The sequence below is a fragment of the Chionomys nivalis genome, chromosome 20 (genome assembly GCF_950005125.1).
Source record: "Chionomys nivalis chromosome 20, mChiNiv1.1, whole genome shotgun sequence".
Taxonomy (NCBI): Eukaryota; Metazoa; Chordata; class Mammalia; order Rodentia; family Cricetidae; genus Chionomys; species Chionomys nivalis.
Window position 1 is genome coordinate 5,235,326 of NC_080105.1, and position 23,219 is coordinate 5,258,544.

The following is a 23,219-nucleotide window of genomic DNA, read 5'->3' on the forward strand; positions in this document are numbered from 1 at the left end:
TGCCAATTTCCTGTACCCATTCCATTTTCCTGTACTCATTCCAACTTCCTGCAACCCTTACATTTCCTGTACCCAGGCCAATAGCCTGTCCCATTCCATTTTCCCGAACCCACTCCAATATCCTGTAACCCTTCAATTTCCTTTACACTTGCCAATTTCCTATACCTATTCCATCATCCCAAAACCCTTCCATTTCCTGTACCCGTGCCAATATCCTGTAACCATTCCATTTTCCTGTCGCCATTCCAACATCCTGAAACCCTTCCATTTCCAGTACCCATGCCAAAACCCTGTACCCATTCCATTTTCCTGTACCCAATCAAAATCCTGAATCCCTTCCATTTCCTGTAACCATGTCAATTTCCTGAACCTATTCCAACATCCCGAATCCAATCCATTTCCTGAACCCGTGCCATTTCCTGTACCCATTCCATTTTCCTGTACCCATTCCACCTTCCTGCAACCCTTACATTTCCTGTACCCACGCCAATACCCTGTACCCATTCCATTTTCCTGTTCACACTCCAGTATCCTGAAACCCTTCCATTTCCTTTACCCATGCCAATTTCCTATACCTATTCCATCATCCCAAAACTCTTCCATTTCCTGTACCCGTGCCAATTTCCTGTAACCATTCCATTTTCCTGTCGCCATTCCAACATCCTCAAACCCTTCCATTTCCTGTACCCATGCCAATTTCCTGTACCCATTCCATTGCCTGTACCCATTCCACCTTCCTGCAAACCTTACATTTCCTGTACCCATGCCAATACCCTGTACCCATTCCATTTTCCTGTACCCACTACAATATCCTGAAACCCTTCCATTTCCTTTACCCATGCCAAGTTCCTATACCTATTCCATCATCCCAAAACCCTTCAATTTCCTGTACCCGTGCCAATTTCCTGTAACCATCCATTTTCCTGTCGCCATTCCAACATCCTGAAACCCTTCCATTTCCTGTACCCATGCCAATATCTTGTACACATTCCATTTTCCTGTACCCATTCCACCTTCCTGTAACCCTTACATTTCCTGTACCCATGCCAATACCCTGTACCCATTCCATTTCCCTGTACCCACTCCAATATCCTAAAACCCTTCCATTTCCTTTACCCATGCCAATTTCCTCTACCTATTCCAACATCCCAAAACACTTCCATTTCCTCTACCCATGCCAAAATCATGTACCTATTCAATTACCCTGTACCCATTCCAACATCCTGAATACTTTTCAATTCCTGTACCCATGTCACCATTCTGTAGCTTTTCAATTTACCTGTACGCTACCAAAATCCAGAAAGCCTTCCATTTCCTGTACCCATGCCTATTTCCTGTACCTATTCCAACATCCCAAAACCCTTCCATTTCCTATACATTGCCAATTTCTTGTAACCATTCCATTTTCCTCTACCTAGTCCAACATCCTGAAACCATTCCATTTCCTGTAACCATGCCAATTTCAGTAAACATTCCATTTTCCTTACATATTCCACCTTCCTGCAACCATTACATTTCCTGTACCCATGCCAAAACCCTGTACCGATTCAATATTCCTATACCCAATCAAAATCTTGAAACCCTTCCATTTCCTGTACCCATGCCAATTTCCTATAACCATTCCATTTTTCTGTCCCCAGTCCAACATCCTGATACCCTTCCATTTCCTGTACCCATGCCAAAACCCTGTACCCATTCCATTTTCCTTTACCAAATCAAAATCCTGAATCCCTTCCATTTCCTGTAACCATGTCAATTTCCTGAACCTATTCCATCATCCAGAAACCATTCCATTTCCTGTACCAGTGCCAATTTCCTGTAACCATTCCATTTTCCTGTACCCAATCCAACATCCTGAAACCCTTACATTTCCTGTACCCATGCCAAATTCCTGTACCCATTCAATTTTCCTGTACTCATTCCAACTTCCTGAAACCCTTACATTTACTGTATCCATGCCAATACCCTGTACCCATTCCATTTTCCAGTACCCACTCCAATATCCTGTAACCCTTCAATTTCCTTTACCCTTGCCAATTTCCTATACCTATTCCATCATCCTAAAATCCTTCCTTTTCCTGTACCCGTGCCAATTTCCTGTAACCATTCCATTTTCCTGTACCCATTCCAACAGCTTGAAACCCTTCCATTTCCTATACCGATGCCAATTTCCTGTACCCATTCCATTTTCCTATCCCCATTCCAACATCCTGAAACCCTTCCATTTCCTGTACCCATGCCAAAACCCTGTACCCATTCCATTTTCCCGTACCCGATCAAAATTCTGAATCCCTTCCATTTCCTGTAACCATGTCAATTTCCTGAACCAATCCAACATCCCAAAACCATTCCATTTCCTGAACCCGTGCCAATTTCTTGTAACCATTCCATTATCCTGTCCCCATTCCAACATCCTGAAACCCTTCCATTTCCTGTACCCATGCCAATTTCCTGTACCCATTCCATTTTCCTGTACCCATTCCACCTTCCTGCAACCCTTACATTTCCTGTACCCATGCCAATACCCTGTACCCATTCCATTTTCCTATACCCACTCCAATATCCTGAAACCCCTCCATTTCCTTTACCCATGCCAATTTCCTATACCTTTTCCAACATCCCGAAACCATTCCATTTCCTGTACCCGTGCCAATTTCCTGTAACCATTACATTTTCCTGTACCCATTCCAACATCCTGAAACCCTTCCATTTCCTGTACCCATGCCAATTTCCTGTACCCATTCATTTTCCTGTACTCATTCCAACTTCCTGCAACCCTTACATTTCCTATACCCATGCCAAAACCCTGTACCCATTCCATTTTCCTGTAACCAATCAAAATCCTGAATCCCTTCCATTTCCAGTAACCATGCCAATTTCCTGAACCTATTCCAACATCCCAAAACCATTCCTTTTCCTGTACCCGTGCCAATTTCATGTAACCATTCCATTTTCCTGTCCCCATTCCAACATCCTGAAACCCTTCCAATTCCTGTACCCATGCAAATTTCCTGTACCCATTCCATTTTCCTGTACCCATTCCACCTTCCTGCAACCCTTAAAATTCCTGTACCCATGCCAATACCTTGTATCCATTCCGTCTTCCTGTACCCACTCCCAAATCCTGAAACCCTTCCATTTCCTTTACCCATGCCAAATTCCTATACCTTTTCCAACATCCCGAAACCATTCCATTTCCTGTACCCGTGCCAATTTCCTGTAAACATTCCATTTTCCTGTCCCCATTCCAACATCCTGAACCCTTCCATTTCCTGTACCCATGTCAAAACCCTGTACCCATTCCATTTTCCTGTACCCAATCAAAATCCTAAATCCCTTCCATTTCCTGTATCCATGTCAATTTCCTGAACCTATTCCAATATCCCAAAACCATTCATTTTCCTGTACCCGTGCCAATTTCCTGTAACCATTCCATTTTCCTGTCCCCATTACAACATCCTGAAACCCTTAAATTTCCTGTACCAATGCTAAAACCCTATACCCATTCCATTTTCCTGTACCCAATCAAAATCCTGAATCCCCTCCATTTCCTGTAACCATGTCAATTTCTTGAACCTAATCCAACATCCCGAAATCCTTCCATATCCTGAACCCGTTCCAATTTCCTGTAACCATTCCATTTTCCTGTCCCCATTCCAATATCCTGAAACCCTTCCATTTCCTGTACCCATGCCAATATCCTGTACACATTCCATTTTCCTGTACCCATTCCACCTTCCTGTAACCCTTACATTTCCTGTACCCATGCCAATACCCTGTATCCATTCCATTTTCCTGTACCCACTCCAATATCCTGAAACCCTTCCATTTCCTTTACCCATGCCAATTTCCTATACCTATTCCAACATCCCAAACCCTTCCAATTCCTCTACCCATGCCAATATCATGTACCAATTTCATTTCCCTGTACCCATTCCAACAAACTGAATACTTTTCAAGTCCTGTACCCATGCCACCATTCTGTAGCCTTTCAATTTACCTGTACGCAATCAAAGTCCAGAAAGCCTTCCATTTCCTGTACCCATGCCTATTTCCTGTACCTATTCCAATATCCCAAAACCCTTCCATTTCCTATACATTGCCAATTTCTTGTAAAAATTCCATTTTCCTCTACCCATTCCAACCTCCTGAAACCATTCCATTTCCTGTAACCATGCCAATTTCAGTAAACATTCCATTTTCCTGTACATATTCCACCTTCCTTCAACCCTTACATTTCCTGTACCCATGCCAAAACCCTGTACCGATGCAATTTTCCTATACCCAATCAAAATCCTGAAACCCTTCCATTTCCTGTACCCATGCCAACTTCCTATAACCATTCCAATTTTCTGTCCCCAGTCCAACATCCTGATACCCTTCCATTTCCTGTACCCATGCCAAAACCCTGTACCCATTCCATTTTCCTGTAGCCAATCAAAATCCTGAATTCCTTCCATTTCCTGTAACCATGTCAATTTCCTGAACTTATTCCAACATCCCGAAACCATTCCATTTCCTGTACCAGTGCCAATTTCCTGTAACCATTCCATTTTCCTGTACCCATTCCAACATCCTGAAACCCTTCCATTTCCTGTACCCATGCCAATTTCCTGTACCCATTCCATTTTCCTGTAATCATTCCAACTTCCTGAAACCCTAACATTTCCTGTACCCATGCCAATACTCTGTACCCATTCCATTTTCCAGTATCCACTCCAATATCCTGTAACCCTTCAATTTCCTTTACCCTTGCCAATTTCTTATACCTATTCCATCATACCAAAGCCCTTCCTTTTCCTGTACCCGTGCCAATTTCCTGTAACCATTCCATTTTCCTGTCCCCATTCCAACATCCTGAAAGCCTTACATTTCTTGTACCCATGCAAAACACTGTACCCATTCCATTTTCCTGTAGCCAATCAAAATCCTGAATCACTTCCATTTCCTGTAACCATGTCAGTTTCCTGAACCTATTCCAACATCCCAAATCCATTCCATTTCTTGTACCCGTGCCAATTTCCTGTAACCATTCCATTTTACTGTCCCCATTCCAACATCCTGAAACCATTACATTTCCTGTACCCATGCCAATTTCCTGTACGCATTCCATTTTCCTGTCCCCATTTCAACATCCTGAAACCCTTCCATTTCCTGTACTCATGCCCAAACCCTTTACCCATTCCATTTTCCTGTACCCAATCAATATCCTGAATCCCTTCCATTTCCTGTAACCATGTCAATTTCCTGAACCTATTCCAACATCCCAAAACCATTCCTTTTCCTGTACCCGTGCCAATTTCATATAACCATTCCATTTTCCTGTCCCCATTCCAACATCCTGATACCCTTCCATTTCCTGTACCCATGCCACTATCCTGTACACATTCCATTTTCCTGTACCCATTCCACCTCCCTGTAACCCTTACATTTCCTGTACCCATGCCAATACCCTGTACCCATTCCATTTTCCTGTACCCACTCCAATATCCTGAAACCCTTCCATTTCCTTTTCCCATGCCAATTTCCTATACCTATTCCAACATCCCAAAACCCTTCCATTTCCTCTACCCATGCCAATATCATGTACCAATTTCATTTCCTTGTACCCATTCCAACATCCTGGATACTTTTCAATTCCTGTACCCATGCCACCATTCTGTAGCCTTTCAATTTACCTGTACGCAATCAAAATCCAGAAAGCCTTCCATTTCCTGTACCCATGCCTATTTCCTGTACCTATTCCAACATCCCAAAACCCTTCCATTTCCTATACATTGCCAATTTCTTGTAACCATTCCATTTTCCTCTACCCATTCCAACATCTTGAAACCATTCCATTTCCTGTAACCATTCCAATTTCAGTAAACATTCCATTTTCCTGTACATATTCCACCTTCCTTCAACCCTTACATTTCCTGTACCCATGCCAAAACCCTGTACCGATGCAATTTTCCTATACCCAATCAAAATCCTGAAACCCTTCCATTTCCTGTACCCATGCCAACTTCCTATAACCATTCCAATTTTCTGTCCCCAGTCCAACATCCTGATACCCTTCCATTTCCTGTACCCATGCCAAAACACTGTACCCATTCCATTTTCCTGTAGCCAATCAAAATCCTGAATTCCTTCCATTTCCTGTAACCATGTCAATTTCCTGAACTTCTTCCAACATCCCGAAATCATTCCATTTCCTGTACCAGTGCCAATTTCCTGTAAACTTTCCATTTTCCTGTAACCATTCCAACATCCTGAAACCCTTCCATTTCCTGTACCCATGCCAATTTCCTGTACGCATTCCATTTTCCTGTACTCATTCCAACTTCCTGAAACCCTAACATTTCCTGTACCCATGCCAGTACTCTGTACCCATTCCATTTTCCTGTATCCACTCCAATATCCTGTAACCCTTCAATTTCCTTTACCCATGCCAATTTCCTATCCCTATTCCATCATCCAAAAGCCCTTCCTTTTCCTGTACCCGTGCCAATTTCCTGTAACCATTCCATTTTCCTGTCCCCGTTCCAACATCCTGAAAGCCTTACATTTCTTGTACCCATGCCAAAACACTGTACCCATTCCATTTTCCTGTACCCAATCAAAATCCTGAATCCCTTCCATTTCCTGTAACCATGTCAGTTTCCTGAACCTATTCCAACATCCCAAAACCATTCCATTTCTTGTACCCGTGCCAATTTCCTGTAACCATTCCATTTTACTGTCCCCATTCCAACATCCTGAAACCCTTACATTTCCTGTACCCATGCCAATTGCCTGTACCCATTCCATTTTCCTGTCCCCATTCCAACATCCTGAAACCCTTCCATTTCCTGTACCCATGCAAAAACCCTTTACCCATTCCATTTTCCTGTACACAATAAAAATCCTGAATCCCTTCCATTTCCTGTAACCATGTCAATTTCCTGAACCTATTCCAACATCCCAAAAGCATTCCATTTCCTGAACCCGTGCCAATTTCCTGGAACCATTCCATTTTCCTGTCTCCATTCCAACATCGTGAAACCCTTCCATTTCCTGTACCCATGCCAATTTCCTGTACCCATTCCATTTTCCTGTCCCCATTCCAACATCCTGAAAACCTTCCATTTCCTGTACCCATGACAATTTCCTGTACTCATTCCATTTTCCTGTACCCATTCCACCTTCCTGCAACCCTTACATTTCCTGTACCCATGACAATTTCCTGTACCCATTCCATTTTCCTGTACCCATTCTACCTTCCTGCAACCCTTACATTTCCTGTACCCATGCCATTACCCTGTACCCATTCCATTTTCCTATACCCACTCCAATATCCTGAAACCCTTCCATTTCCTTTACCCATGCCAATTTCCTATACCTATTCCAACATCCCAAAACCCTTCCATTTCCTCTACCCATGCCAATATCATGTACCAATTTCATTTCCTTGTACCCATTCCAACATCCTGGATACTTTTCAATTCCTGTACCCATGCCACCATTCTGTAGACTTTCAATTTACCTGTACGCAATCAAAATCCAGAAAGCCTTCCATTTCCTGTACCCATGCCTATTTCCTGTACCTATTCCAACATCCCAAAACCCTTCCATTTCCTATACATTGCCAATTTCTTGTAACCATTCCATTTTCCTCTACCCATTCCAACATCCTGAAACCATTCCATTTCCTGTAACCATGCCAATTTCAGTAAACATTCCATTTTCCTGTACATATTCCACCTTCCTTCAACCCTTACATTTCCTGTACCCATGCCAAAACCCTGTACCGGTGCAATTTTCCTAAACCCAATCAAAATCCTGAAACCCTTCCATTTCCTGTACCCATGCCAACTTCCTATAACCATTCCATTTTTCTGTCCCCAGTCCAACATCCTGATACCCTTCCATTTCCTGTACCCATGCCAAAACACTGTACCCATTCCATTTTCCTGTACCCAATCAAAATCCTGAATCCCTTCCATTTCCTGTAACCATGCCAATTTCCTGAACCTATTCCAACATCCCGAAACCATTCCATTTCCTGTACCCGTGCCAATTTCAGGTAACCATTCCATTTTCCTGTACCCATTCCAACATCCTGTAACCCTTCCATTTCCTGTACCCATGCCAATTTCTTGTACCCATTCATTTTCCTGTACTCATTCCAACTTCCTGCAACTCTTACATTTCCTATACCCATGCCAAAACCCTGAACCCATTCCATTTTCCTGTACCCAATCAAAATCCTGAATCCCTTCCATTTCCTGTAACCATGCCAATTTCCTGAACCTATTCCAACATCCCAAAACCATTCTTTTTCCTGTACCCGTGCCAATTTCATATATCCATTCAATTTTCATGTCCCCATTCCAACATCCTGAAACCCTTCCATTTCCTGTACCCATGCCACTATCCTGTACACATTCCATTTTCCTGTACCCATTCCACCTTCCTGTAACCCTTACATTTCCTGTACCCATGCCAATACCCTGTACCCATTCCATTTTCCTGTACCCACTCCAATATCCTGAAACCCTTCCATTTCCTTTACCCATGCCAATTTCCTATACCTATTCCAACATCCCAAAACCCTTGCATTTCCTCTACCCATGCCAATATCATGTACCAATTTCATTTCCTTGTACCCATTCCAACATCCTGGATACTTTTCAATTCCTGTACCCATGCCACCATTTTGTAGCCTTTCAATTTACCTGTACGCAATCAAAATCCAGAAAGCCTTCCATTTCCTGTACCCATGCCTATTTCCTGTACCTATTCCAACATCCCAAAACCCTTCCATTTCCTATACATTGCCAATTTCTTGTAACCATTCCATTTTCCTCTACCCATTCCAACATCCTGAAACCATTCCATTTCCTGTAACCATGCCAATTTCAGTAAACATTCCATTTTCCTGTACATATTCCACCTTCCTTCAACCCTTACATTTCCTGTACCCATGCCAAAACCCTGTACCGATGCAATTTTCCTATACCCAATCAAAATCCTGAAACCCTTCCATTTCCTGTACCCATGCCAACTTCCTATAACCATTCCATTTTTCTGTCCCCAGTCCAACATCCTGATACCCTTCCATTTCCTGTACCCATGCCAAAACCCGGTACCCATTCCATTTTCCTGTAGCCAATCAAAATCCTGAATTCCTTCCATTTCCTGTAACCATGTCAATTTCCTGAACTTATTCCAACATCCCAAAACCATTCCATTTCCTGTACCAGTGCCAATTTCCTGTAACCATTCCATTTTCCTGTACTCATTCCAACATCCTGAAACCGTTCCATTTCCTGTACCCATGCCAATTTCCTGTACCCATTCCATTTTCCTGTACTCATTCCAACTTCCTGAAACCCTTACATTTCCTGTACCCATGTCAATTTCCTGTACCCATTCCATTTTACTGTCCCCATTCCAACATCCTGAAACCCTTCCATTTCCTGTACCCATGCCAAAACCCTGTACCCTTTCCATTTTCCTGTACCCGATCAAAATCCTGAATCCCTTCCATTTCCTGTAACCATGTCAATTTCTTGAACCTATTCCAACATCCCGAAACCATTCCATTCCTGAACCCATGCCAATTTCCTGTAACCATTCCATTTTCCTGTCCCCATTCCAACATCCTGAAACCCTTCCATTTCCTGTACCCATGCCAATTTCCTGTACCCATTCCACCTTCCTGCAACCTTTACATTTCCTGTACCCATGCCAATACCCTCTACCCATTCCATATTCCTGTACCCACTCCAATATCCTGAAACCCTTCCATTTCCTTTATCCATGCCAATTTCCTATACCTTTTCCAACATCCCGAAACCCTTCCATTTCCTGAACCCGTTCCAATTTCCTGTAACCATTCCATTTTCCTGTCCCCATTCCAACATCCTGAAACCCTTCCATTTCCTGTACCCATTGCAATATCCTGTACACATTCCATTTTCCTGTACCCATTCCACCTTCCTGTAACCCTTACATTTCCTGTACCCATGCCAATACCCTGTACCCATTCCATTTTCCTGTACCCACTCCAATATCCTGAAACCCTTCCATTTCCTTTACCCATGCCAATTTCCTATACCTATTCCAACATCCCAAAACCCTTCCATTTCCTCTACCCATGCCAATATCATGTACCAATTTCATTTCCCTGTACACATTCCAACATCCTGAATACTTTTCAATTCCTGTACCCATGACACCATTCTGTAGCCTTTCAATTTACCTGTACACAATCAAAATCCAGAAAGCCTTCCATTTCCTGTACCCATGCCTATTTCCTGTACCTATTCCAACATTCCAAAACCCTTCCATTTATTATACATTGCCAATTTCTTGTAACCATTCCATTTTCCTCTACCCATTCCAACATCCTGAAACCATTCCATTTCTTGTAACCATGCCAATTTCAGTAAACATTCCATTTTCCTGTACATATTCCACCTTCCTTCAACCCTTACATTTCCTGTACCCATGCCAAAACCCTGTACCGATACAATTTTCCTATACCCAATCAAAATCCTGAAACCCTTCCATTTCCTGTACCCATGCCAATTTCCTATAACCATTCCATTTTTCTGTCCCCAGTCCAACATCCTGATACCCTTCCATTTCCTGTACCCATGCCAAAACCCTGTACCCATTACATTTTCCTGTAGCCAATCGAAATCCTGAATTCCTTCCATTTCCTGTAACCATGTCAATTTCCTGAACTTATTCCAACATCCCGAAACCATTCCATTTCCTGTACCAGTGCCAATTTCCTGTAACCATTCCATTTTCCTGTACCCATTCCAACATCCTGAAACCCTTCCATTTCCTGTAACCATGCCAATTTCCTTTAACCATTCCATTTTTCTGTACCCATTCCAACATCCTGAAACCCTTCCATTTCCTGTACCCATGCCAATTTCCTGTACCCATTCCATTTTCCTGTATTCATTCCAACTTCCTGAAACCCTTACATTTCCTGGACCCATGCCAATACTCTGTACCCATTCCATTTTCCTATACCCACTCCAATATCCTGAAACCCTTCCATTTCCTTTACCAATGCCAATTTCCTATACCTTTTCCAACATCCCAAAACCATTCCATTTCCTGTACCCGTGCCAATTTCAGGTAACCATTCCATTTTCCTGTACCCATTCCAACATCCTGTAACCCTTCCATTTCCTGTACCCATGCCAATTTCCTGTACCCATTCATTTTCCTGTACTCATTCCAACTTCCTGCAACTCTTACATTTCCTATACCCATGCCAAAACCCTGAACCCATTCCATTTTCCTGTACCCAATGAAAATCCTGAATCCCTTCCATTTCCTGTAACCATGCCAATTTCCTGAACCTATTCCAACATCCCAAAACCATTCCTTTTCCTGTACCCGTGCGAATTTCATATAACCATTCCATTTTCCTGTCCCCATTCCAACATCCTGAAACCCTTCCATTTCCTGTACCCATGCCACTATCCTGTACACATTCCATTTTCCTGTACCCATTCCACCTTCCTGTAACCCTTACATTTCCTGTACCCATGCCAATACCCTGTACCCATTCCATTTTCCTGTACCCACTCCAATATCCTGAAACCCTTCCATTTCCTTTACCCATGCCAATTTCCTATTCCTATTCCAACAACCCAAAACCCTTCCATTTCCTCTACCCATGCCAATATCATGTACCAATTTCATTTCCTTGTACCCATTCCAACATCCTGGATACTTTTCAATTCCTGTACCCATGCCACCATTTTGTAGCCTTTCAATTTACCTGTACGCAATCAAAATCCAGAAAGCCTTCCATTTCCTGTACCCATGCCTATTTCCTGTACCTATTCCAACATCCCAAAACCCTTCCATTTCCTATACATTGCCAATTTCTTGTAACCATTCCATTTTCCTCTACCCATTCCAACATCCTGAAACCATTCCATTTCCTGTAACCATGCCAATTTCAGTAAACATTCCATTTTCCTGTACATATTCCACCTTCCTTCAACCCTTACATTTCCTGTACCCATGCCAAAACCCTGTACCGATGCAATTTTCCTATACCCAATCAAAATCCTGAAACCCTTCCATTTCCTGTACCCATGCCAACTTCCTATAACCATTCCATTTTTCTGTCCCCAGTCCAACATCCTGATACCCTTCCATTTCCTGTACCCATGCCAAAATCCGGTACCCATTCCATTTTCCTGTAGCCAATCAAAATCCTGAATTCCTTCCATTTCCTGTAACCATGTCAATTTCCTGAACTTATTCCAACATCCCAAAACCATTCCCTTTCCTGTACCAGTGCCAATTTCCTGTAACCATTCCATTTTCCTGTACCCATTCCAACATCCTGAAACCCTTCCATTTCCTGTACCCATGCCAATTTCCTGTTCCCATTCCATTTTCCTGTACTCATTCCAACTTCCTGAAACCCTTACATTTCCTGTACCCATGCCAATTTTCTGTACCCATTCCATTTTCCTGTCCCCATTCCAACATCCTGAAACCCTTCCATTTCCTGTACCCATGCCAAAACCCTGTACCCTTTCCATTTTCCTGTACCCGATCAAAATCCTGAATCCCTTCCATTTCCTGTAACCATGTCAATTTCCTGAACCTATTCCAACATCCCGAAACCATTCCATTCCTGAACCCATGCCAATTTCCTGTAACCATTCCATTTTCCTGTCCCCATTCCAACATCCTGAATCCCTTCCATTTCCTGTACCCATGCCAATTTCATGTACCCATTCCACATTCCTGCAACCCTTACATTTCCTGTACCCATGCCAATAACCTGTACCCATTCCATCTTCCTGTACCTACTCCAATATCCTGAAACCCTTCCATTTCCTTTATCCATGCCAATTTCCTATACCTTTTCCAACATCCCAAAACCCTTCCATTTCCTGAACCCGTTCCAATTTCCTGTAACCATTCCATTTTCCTGTCCCCATTCCAACATCCTGAAACCCTTCCATTTCCTGTACCCATGCCAATATCCTGTACACATTCCATTTTCCTGTACCCATTCCACCTTCCTGTAACCCTTACATTTCCTGTACCCATGCCAATACCCTGTACCCATTCCATTTTCCTGTACCCACTCCAATATCCTGAAACCCTTCCATTTCCTTTACCCATGCCAATTTCCTATACCTATTCCAACATCCCAAAACCCTTCCATTTCCTCTACCCATGCCAATATCATGTACCAATTTCATTTCACTGTACACATTCCAACATCCTGAATACTTTTCAATTCCTGTACCCATGCCACCATTCTGTAGCCTTTCAATTTACCTGTACGCAATCAAAATCCAGAAAGCCTTCCATTTCCTGTACCCATGCCTATTTCCTGTACCTATTCCAACATCCCAAAACCCTTCCATTTCCTATACATTGCCAATTTCTTGTAACCATTCCATTTTCCTCTACCCATTCCAACATCCTGAAACCATTCCATTTCCTGTAACCATGCCAATTTCAGTAAACATTCCATTTTCCTGTACGTATTCCACCTTCCTTCAACCCTTACATTTCCTGTACCCATGCCAAAACCCTGTACCGATGCAATTTTCCTATACCCAATCAAAATCCTGAAACCCTTCCATTTCCTGTACCCATGCCAATTTCCTATAACCATTCCATTTTTCTGTCCCCAGTCCAACATCCTGATACCCTTCCATTTCCTGTACCCATGCCAAAACCCTGTACCCATTCCATTTTCCTGTGGCCAATCGAAATCCTGTATTCCTTCCATTTCCTGTAACCATGTCAATTTCCTGAACTTATTCCAACATCCCGAAACCATTCCATTTCCTGTACCAGTGCCAATTTCCTGTAACCATTCCATTTTCCTGTACCCATTCCAACATCCTGAAACCCTTCCATTTCCTGTACCCATGCCAATTTCCTTTAACCATTCCATTTTCCTGTACCCATTCCAACATCCTGAAACCCTTCCATTTCCTGTACCCATGCCAAATTCCTGTACCCATTCCATTTTCCTGTACTTATTCCAACTTCCTGAAACCCTTACATTTCCTGTACCCATGCCAATACTCTGTACCCATACGATTTTTTTGTATCCACTCCAATATCCTGTAACCCTTCAATTTCCTTTACCCTTGCCAATTTCCTATACCTATTCCATCATCCCAAAGCCTTTCCTTTTCCTATACCCGTGCCAATTTCCTGTAACCATTCCGTTTTCCTGTCCCCATTCCAACATCCTGAAAGCCTTACATTTTTGTACCCATGCCAAAACCCTGAACCCATTCCATTTTCCTGTACCCAATCAAAATCCTGAATCCCTTCCATTACCTGTAACCATGTCAGTTTCCTGAACCTATTACAACATCCCAAAACCATTCCGTTTCTTGTACCCGTGCCAATTTCCTGTAAATATTCAAATTTCCTGTCCCTATTCCAAAATCCTGAAACCCTTCCATTTCCTGTACCCATGCCAATTTCCTGTACCCATTCCATTTTCCTGTCCCTATTCCAACATCCTGAAACCCTTCCATTTCCTGTACCCATGCCATAACCCTTTACCCATTCCATTTTCATCTACCCGATAAAAATCCTGAATCCCTTCCATTTCCTGTAACCATGTCAATTTCCTGAACTTATTCCAACATCCCGAAACCATTCCATTTCCTGAACCCGTGCCAATTTCCTGTAACCATTCCATTTTGCTGTCCCCATTCCACCATCCTGCAACCCTTACAATTCCTGTACCCATGCCAATAGCCTGTACCCATTCCATCTTCCTGTACCCACTCCAATATCCTGAAACCCTTCCATTTCCTTTACCCATGCCAATTTCCTATACCTTTTCCAACATCCCGAAACCATTCCATTTCCTGTACCAGTGCCAATTTCCTGTAACCATTCCATTTTCCTGTCCCCATTCCAACATCCTGAAACCCTTCCATTTCCTGTACCCATGCCAAAACCCTGTACCCTTTCCATTTTCCTGTACCCGATCAAAATCCTGAATCCCTTCCATTTCCTGTAACCATGTCAATTTCCTGAACCTATTCCAACATCTCGAAACCATTCCATTTCCTGAACCCGTTCCAATTTCCTGTACCCATTCCATTTTCCTGTCCCCATTCCAACATCCTGAAACCCTTCCATTTGCTGTACCCTTGCCAATTTCCTGTACCCATTCCATTTTCCTGTCCCCATTCCAATATCCTTAAACCCTTCCATTTCCTGTACCCATGCCAATTTCCTGTACCCATTCCATTTTCCTGTACCCATTCCATCTTCCTGCAACCCTTACATTTCCTGTACCCATTCCAATACCCTGTACCCATTCCATTTTCCTATACCAATTCCAATATCCTGAAACCGTTCCATTTCCTTTACCCATGCCAATTTCCTATACCTTTTCCAACATCCCGAAACCATTCCATTTCCTGTACCCGTGCCAATTTCCTGTAACCATTCCATTTTCCTGTACCCATTCCAACATCCTGAAACCCTTCCATATCCTGTACCCATGCCAATTTCCTGTACCCATTCATTTTCCTGTACTCATTCCAATATCCTGAAACCCTTCCATTTTTTTTACCCATGCCAATATCCTATACCTTTTCCAACATCCGAAACCATTCCATTTCCTGTACCCGTGCCAATTTCCTGTAACCATTCCATTTTCCTGTCCCCATTCCAACATCCTGAAACCCTTCCATTTCCTGTACCCATGCCAAAACCCTGTGCCCATTCCATTTTCCTGTACCCAATCAAAATCCTGAATCCCTTCCATTTCCTGTAACCATGTCAATTTCCTGAATTTGGAGCAATGGTCTGAGCTCTTAAGGTCCAAATGAGGAGCAGAAGGAGGGAGAACATGACCAAGGAAATCAGGACCACGAGGCGTGTACCCACCCACTGTGACAGTGGAACTGATCTATTGGGAGCTCTTCAAGGCCAGCTGGACTGGGACTGAATAGCATGGGTTGAAACTGGACTCTCTGAACATGGCGGACAATGAAGGCTGATGAGAAGCCAAGGACAATGGAACTAGGTTTCGATCCTAATACATGAACTGGCTTTGTGGGAGCTTAGCCTGTTTTGTTGCTCACCTTCCTGGGCCTGGATGGAAGTGGGAGGACCTTGGTCTTCCTGTAGGGCAGGGAATTTGGACTGCTCTTCAGTATCGAGAGGGAGGGGGAATGGACTGGGGGGAGGAGAAGAGGAGTGTGGATGGGGGAGGGGAGTGGGGGGAGGGGGCAATGTGTGGGAGGAGGGGAGGGAAATGGGAAACGGGGAGCATGTGGAAATTTTAATTAAAAAAGAATAAAAACAAAAAAAAAACCAAAACCATTCCATTTCCTATACCCGTGCCAATTTCCTGTAACCATTCCATTTTCCTATCCCCATTCCAACATCCTGAAACCCTTACATTTCCTGTACCCATGCCAATTTCTTGTACCCATTCCATTTTCCTGTCCCCATTCCAACATCCTGAAACCCTTCCATTTCCTGTACCCATGCCAAAACCCTGTACCCTTTCCATTTTCCTGTACCCGATCAAAATCCTGAATCCCTTCCATTTCCTGTAACCATGTCAATTTCCTGAACCTATTCCAACATCCCGAAACCATTCCATTTCCTGAACCCATGCCAATTTCCTGTAACCATTCCATTTTCCTGTCCCCATTCCAACATCCTGAAACCCTTCCATTTCCTGTACCCATGACAATTTCCTGTACCCATTCCACCTTCCTGTACCCATTCCACCTTCCTGCAAACCTTACATTTCCTGTACCCATGCCAATACCCTCTACCCATTCCATCTTCCTGTACCTACTCCAATATCCTGAAACCCTTCCATTTCCTTTATCCATGCCAATTTCCTATACCTTTTCCAACATCCCAAAACCCTTCCATTTCCTGAACCCGTTCCAATTTCCTGTAACCATTCCATTTTCCTGTCCCCATTCCAACATCCTGAAACCCTTCCATTTCCTGTACCCATGCCAATATCCTGTACACATTCCATTTTCCTGTACCCATTCCACCTTCCTGTAACCCTTACATTTCCTGTACCCATGCCAATACCCTGTACCCATTCCATTTTCCTGTACCCACTCCAATATCCTGAAACCCTTCCATTTCCTTTACCCATGCCAATTTCCTATACCTATTCCAACATCCCAAAACCCTTCCAATTCCTCTATCCATGCCAATAGCATGTACCAATTTCATTTCCCTGTACCCATTCCAACATCCTGAATACTTTTCAATTCCTGTACCCATGCCGCCATTCTGTAGCCTTTCAATTTACCTGTACGCAATCAAAATCCAGAAAGCCTTCCATTTCCTGTACCCATGCCTATTTCCTGTACCTATTCCAACATCCCAAAACCCTTCCATATCCTATACATTGCCAATTTCTTGTAATCATTCCATTTTCCTCTACCCATTCCAATATCGTGAAACCATTCCATTTCCTGTAACCATGCCAATTTCAGTAAACATTCCATTTTCCTGTACATATTCCACCTTCCTTCAACCCTTACATTTCCTGTACCCATGCCAAAACCCTGTACCGATGCAATTTTCCTATACCCAATCAAGATCCTGAAACCCTTCCATTTCCTGTACCCATGCCAATTTCCTATAACCATTCCATTTTTCTGTCCCCAGTCCAACATCCTGATACCCTTCCATTTCCTGTACCCATGCCAAAACCCTGTACCCATTACATTTTCCTGTAGCCAATCAAAATCCTGAATTCCTTCCATTTCCTGTAACCATGTCAATTTCCTGAACTTATTCCAACATCCCGAAACCATTCCATTTCCTGTACCAGTGCCAATTTCCTGTAACCATTCCATTTTCCTGTACCCATTCCAACATCCTGAAACCCTTCCATTTCCTGTACCCATGCCAAGTTCTTTTAACCATTCCATTTTCCTGTACCCATTCCAACATCCTGAAACCCTTCCATTTCCTGTACCCATGCCAATTACCTATACCCATTCCATTTTCCTGTACTCATTCCAAATTCCTGAAACCCTTACATTTCCTGTACCCATGCCAATACTCTGTACCCATACCATTTTCCTGTATCCACTCCAATATCCTGTAACCCTCAATTTCCTTTACCCTTACCAATTTCCTATACCTATTCCATCATCCAAAAGCCTTTCCTTTTCCTATACCCGTGCCAATTTCCTGTAACCATTCCATTTTCCTGTCCCCATTCCAACATCCTGGAAGCCTAACATTTCTTGTACCCATGCCAAAACCCTGTACCCATTCCATTTTCCTGTACCCAATCAAAATCCTGAATCCCTTCCATTTCCTGTAACCATGTCAGTTTCCTGAACCTATTACAACATCCCAAAACCATTCCGTTTCTTGTACCCGTGCCAATTTCCTGTAACCATTCCATTTTCCTGTCCCTATTCAACATCCTGAAACCCTTACATTTCCTGTACCCATGCCAATTTCCTGTACCCATTCCATTTTCCTGTCCCTATTCCAACATCCTGAAACCCTTCCATTTCCTGTACCCATGCCAAAACCCTTTACCCATTCCATTTTCCTCTACCCGATAAAAATCCTGAATCCCTTCCATTTCCTGTAACCATGTCAATTTCCTGAACTTATTCCAACATCCCGAAACCATTCCATTTCCTGAACCCGTGCCAATTTCCTGTAACCATTCCATTTTCCTGTCCCCATTCCACCTTCCTGCAACCCTTACAATTCCTGTACCCATTTCAATACCCTGTACCCATTCCATCTTCCTGTACCCACTCCAATATCCTGAAACCCTTCCATTTCCTTTACCCATGCCAATTTCCTATACCTTTTCCAACATCCCGAAACCATTCCATTTCCTGTACCCGTGCCAATTTCCTGTAACCATTCCATTTTCCTGTCCCCATTCCAACATCCTGAAACCCTTCCATTTCCTGTACCCATGCCAAAACCCTGTACCCATTCCATTTTCCTGTACCCAATCAAAATCCTGAATCCCTTCCATTTCCTGTAACTATGTCAATTTCCTGAACCTATTCCAACATCCCAAAACGATTCCATTTCCTATACCCGTGCCAATTTCCTGTAACCATTCCATTTTCCTATCCCCATTCCAACATCCTGAAACCCTTACATTTCCTGTACCCATGCCAATTTCCTGTACCCATTCCATTTTCCTGTCCCCATTCCAACTTCCTGAAACCCTTCCATTTCCTGTACCCATGCCAGTACTCTGTACCCATTCCATTTTCCTGTATCCACTCCAATATCCTGTAACCCTTCAATTTCCTTTACCCTTTCCAATTTCCTATATCTATTCCATCATCCCAAAGCCCTTCCTTTTCCTGTACCCGTGCCAATTTCCTGTAACCATTCCATTTTCCTGTCCCCATTCCAACATCCTGAAAGCCTTACATTTCTTGTACCCATGCCAAAACCCTGTACCCATTCCATTTTCCTGTAACCAATCAAAATCCTGAATCCCTTCCATTTCCTGTAACCATGTCAGTTTGCTGAAGCTATTACAACATCCCAAAACCATTCCGTTTCTTGTACCCGTGCCAATTTCCTGTAACCATTCCATTTTCCTGTCCCAATTCCAACATCCTGAAACCCTTACATTTCCTGTACCTATGCCAATTTCCTGTACCCATTCCATTTTCCTGTACCCATTCCACCTTCCTGCAACCCTTACATTTCTTGTACCCTTGCCAATACCCTGTACCCATTCGATCTTCCTGTACCTACTCCAATATCCTGAAACCCTTCCATTTCCTTTACCCATGCCAATTTCCTATACCTTTTCCAACATCCCAAACCCTTCCATTTCCTGAACCCGTTCCAATTTCCTGTAACCATTCCATTTTCCTGTCCCCATTCCAACATCCTGAAACCCTTACATTTCCTGTACCCATGCCAATTTCCTGTACCCATTCCATTTTCCTGTCCCCATTCCAACATCCTGAAACCCTTCCATTTCCTGTACCCATGCCAAAACCCTGTACCCTTTCCATTTTCCTGTACCCGATAAAAATCCTGAATCCCTTCCATTTCCTGTAACCATGTCAATTTCCTGAACTTATTCCAACATCCCGAAACCATTCCATTTCCTGAACCTGTGCCAATTTCCTGTAACCATTCCATCTTCTTGTCCCCATTCCACCTTCCTGCAACCCGTACAATTCCTGTACCCATTTCAATACCCTGTACCCATTCCATCTTCCTGTACCCACTCCAATATCCTGAAACCCTTCCATTTCCTTTACCCATGCCAATTTCCTATACCTTTTCCAACATCCCAAAACCATTCCATTTCCTGTACCCGTGCCAATTTCCTGTAACCATTCCAATTTCCTGTCCCCATTCCAACATCCTGAAACCCTTCCATTTCCTGTACCCATGCCAAAACCCTGTACCCATTCCATTTTCCTGTACCCAATCAAAATCCTGAATCCCTTCCATTTCCTCTAACCATGTCAATTTCCTGAACCTATTCCAACATCCCAAAACCATTCCATTTCCTATACCCGTGCCAATTTCCTGTAACCATTCCATTTTCCTATCCCCATTCCAACATCCTGAAAACTTTACATTTCCTGTACCCATGCCAATTTCCTGTACCCATTCCATTTTCCTGTCCCCATTCCAACATCCTGAAACCCTTCCATTTCCTGTACCCATGCCAAAACCCTGTACCCTTTCCATTTTCCTGTACCCGATCAATATCCTGAATCCCTTCCATTTCCTGTAACCATGTCAATTTCCTGAACCTATTCCAACATCCCGAAACCATTCCATTTCCTGAACCCATGCCAATTTCCTGTACCCATTTCATTTTCCTGTCCCCATTCCAACATCCTGAAACCCTTCCATTTCCTGTTCCCATGACAATTTCCTGTACCCATTCCATTTTCCTGTACCCATTCCACCTTCCTGCAACCCTTACATTTCCTGTACCCATGCCAATACCCTCTACCCATTCCATCTTCCTGTACCTACTCCAATATCCTGAAACCCTTCCATTTCCTTTACCCATGCCAATTTCCTATACCTTTTCCAACATCCCAAACCCTTCCATTTCCTGAACCCGTTCCAATTTCCTGTAACCAATCCATTTTCCTGTCCCCATTCCAACATCCTGAAACCCTTACATTTCCTGTACCCATGCCAATTTCCTGTACCCATTCCATTTTCCTGTCCCCATTCCAACATCCTGAAACGCTTCCATTTCCTGTACCCATGCCAAAACCCTGTACCCTTTCCAGTTTCCTGTACCCGATAAAAATCCTGAATCCCTTCCATTTCCTGTAACCATGTCAATTTCCTGAACTTATTCCAACATCCCGAAACCATTCCATTTCCTGAACCCGTGCCAATTTCCTGTAACCATTCCATTTTTCTGTCCCCATTCCACCTTCCTGCAACCCTTACAATTCCTGTACCCATTTCAATACCCTGTACCCATTCCGTCTTCCTGTACCCACTCCAATATCCTGAAACCCTTCCATTTCCTTTACCCATGCCAATTTCCTATACCTTTTCCAACATCCCGAAACCATTCCATTTCCTGTACCCGTGCCAATTTCCTGTAACCATTCCATTTTCCTGTCCCCATTCCAACATCCTGAAACCCTTCCATTTCCTGTACCCATGCCAAAACCCTGTACCCCTTCCATTTTCCTGTACCCAATCAAAATCCTGAATCCCTTCCATTTCCTGTAACCATGTCAATTTCCTGAACCTATTCCAACATCCCAAAACTATTACATTTCCTATACCCGTGCCAATTTCCTGTAACCATTCCATTTTCCTATCCCCATTCCAACATCCTGAAACCTTTACATTTCCTGTACCCATGCCAATTTCCTGTACCCATTCCATTTTCCTGTCCCCATTCCAACATCCTGAAACCCTTCCATTTCCTGTAACCATGCCAAAACCCTGTACCCATTCAATTTTCCTGTACCCAATCAAAATCCTGAATCCCTTCCATTTCCTGTAACCATGTCAATTTCCTGAACCTATTCCAACATCCCAAAACCATTCCATTTCCTATACCCGTGCCAATTTCCTGTAACCATTCCATTTTCCTATCCCCATTCCAACATCCTGAAACCTTTACATTTCCTGTACCCATGCCAATTTCCTGTACCCATTCCATTTTCCTGTCCCCATTCCAACATCCTGAAACCCTTCCATTTCCTGTACCCATGCCAAAACCCTGTACCCTTTCCATTTTCCTGTACCCGATCAAAATCCTTAATCCCTTCCATTTCCTGTAACCATGTCAATTTCCTGAACCTATTCCAACATCCCGAAACCATTCCATTTCCTGAACCCATGCCAATTTCCTGTAACCATTCCATTTTCCTGTACCCATTCCAACATCCTGAAACCCTTCCATTTCCTGTACCCATGACAATTTCCTGTACCCAATCCATTTTCCTGTACCCATTCCACCTTCCTGCAACCCTTACATTTCCTGTACCCATGCCAATACCCTCTACCCATTCCATCTTCCTGTACCTACTCCAATATCCTGAAACCCTTCCATTTCCTTTACCCATGCCAATTTCCTATACCTTTTCCAACATCCCAAACTCTTCCATTTCCTGAACCCGTTCCAATTTCCTGTAACCATTCCATTTTCCTGTCCCCATTCCAACATCCTGAAACCCTTACATTTCCTGTACCCATGCCAATTTCCTGTACCCATTCCATTTTCCTGTCCCCATTCCAACATCCTGAAACCCTTCCATTTCCTGTACCCATGCCAAAACCCTGTACCCTTTCCATTTTCCTGTACCCGATAAAAATCCTGAATCCCTTCCATTTCCTGTAACCATGTCAATTTCCTGAACTTATTCCAACATCCCGAAACCATTCCATTTCCTGAACCCGTGCCAATTTCCTGTAACCATTCCATTTTCCTGTCCCCATTCCACCTTCCCTCAACCCTTACAATTCCTTTACCCATTTCAATACCCTGTACCCATTCCATCTTCCTGTACCCACTCCAATATCCTGAAACCCTTCCATTTCCTTTACCCATGCCAATTTCCTATACCTTTTCCAACATTCCGAAACCATTCCATTTCCTGTACCCGTGCCAATTTCCTGTAACCATTCCATTTTCCTGTCCCCATTCCAACATCCTGAAACCCTTCCATTTCCTGTACCCATGCCAAAACCCTGTACCCATTCCATTT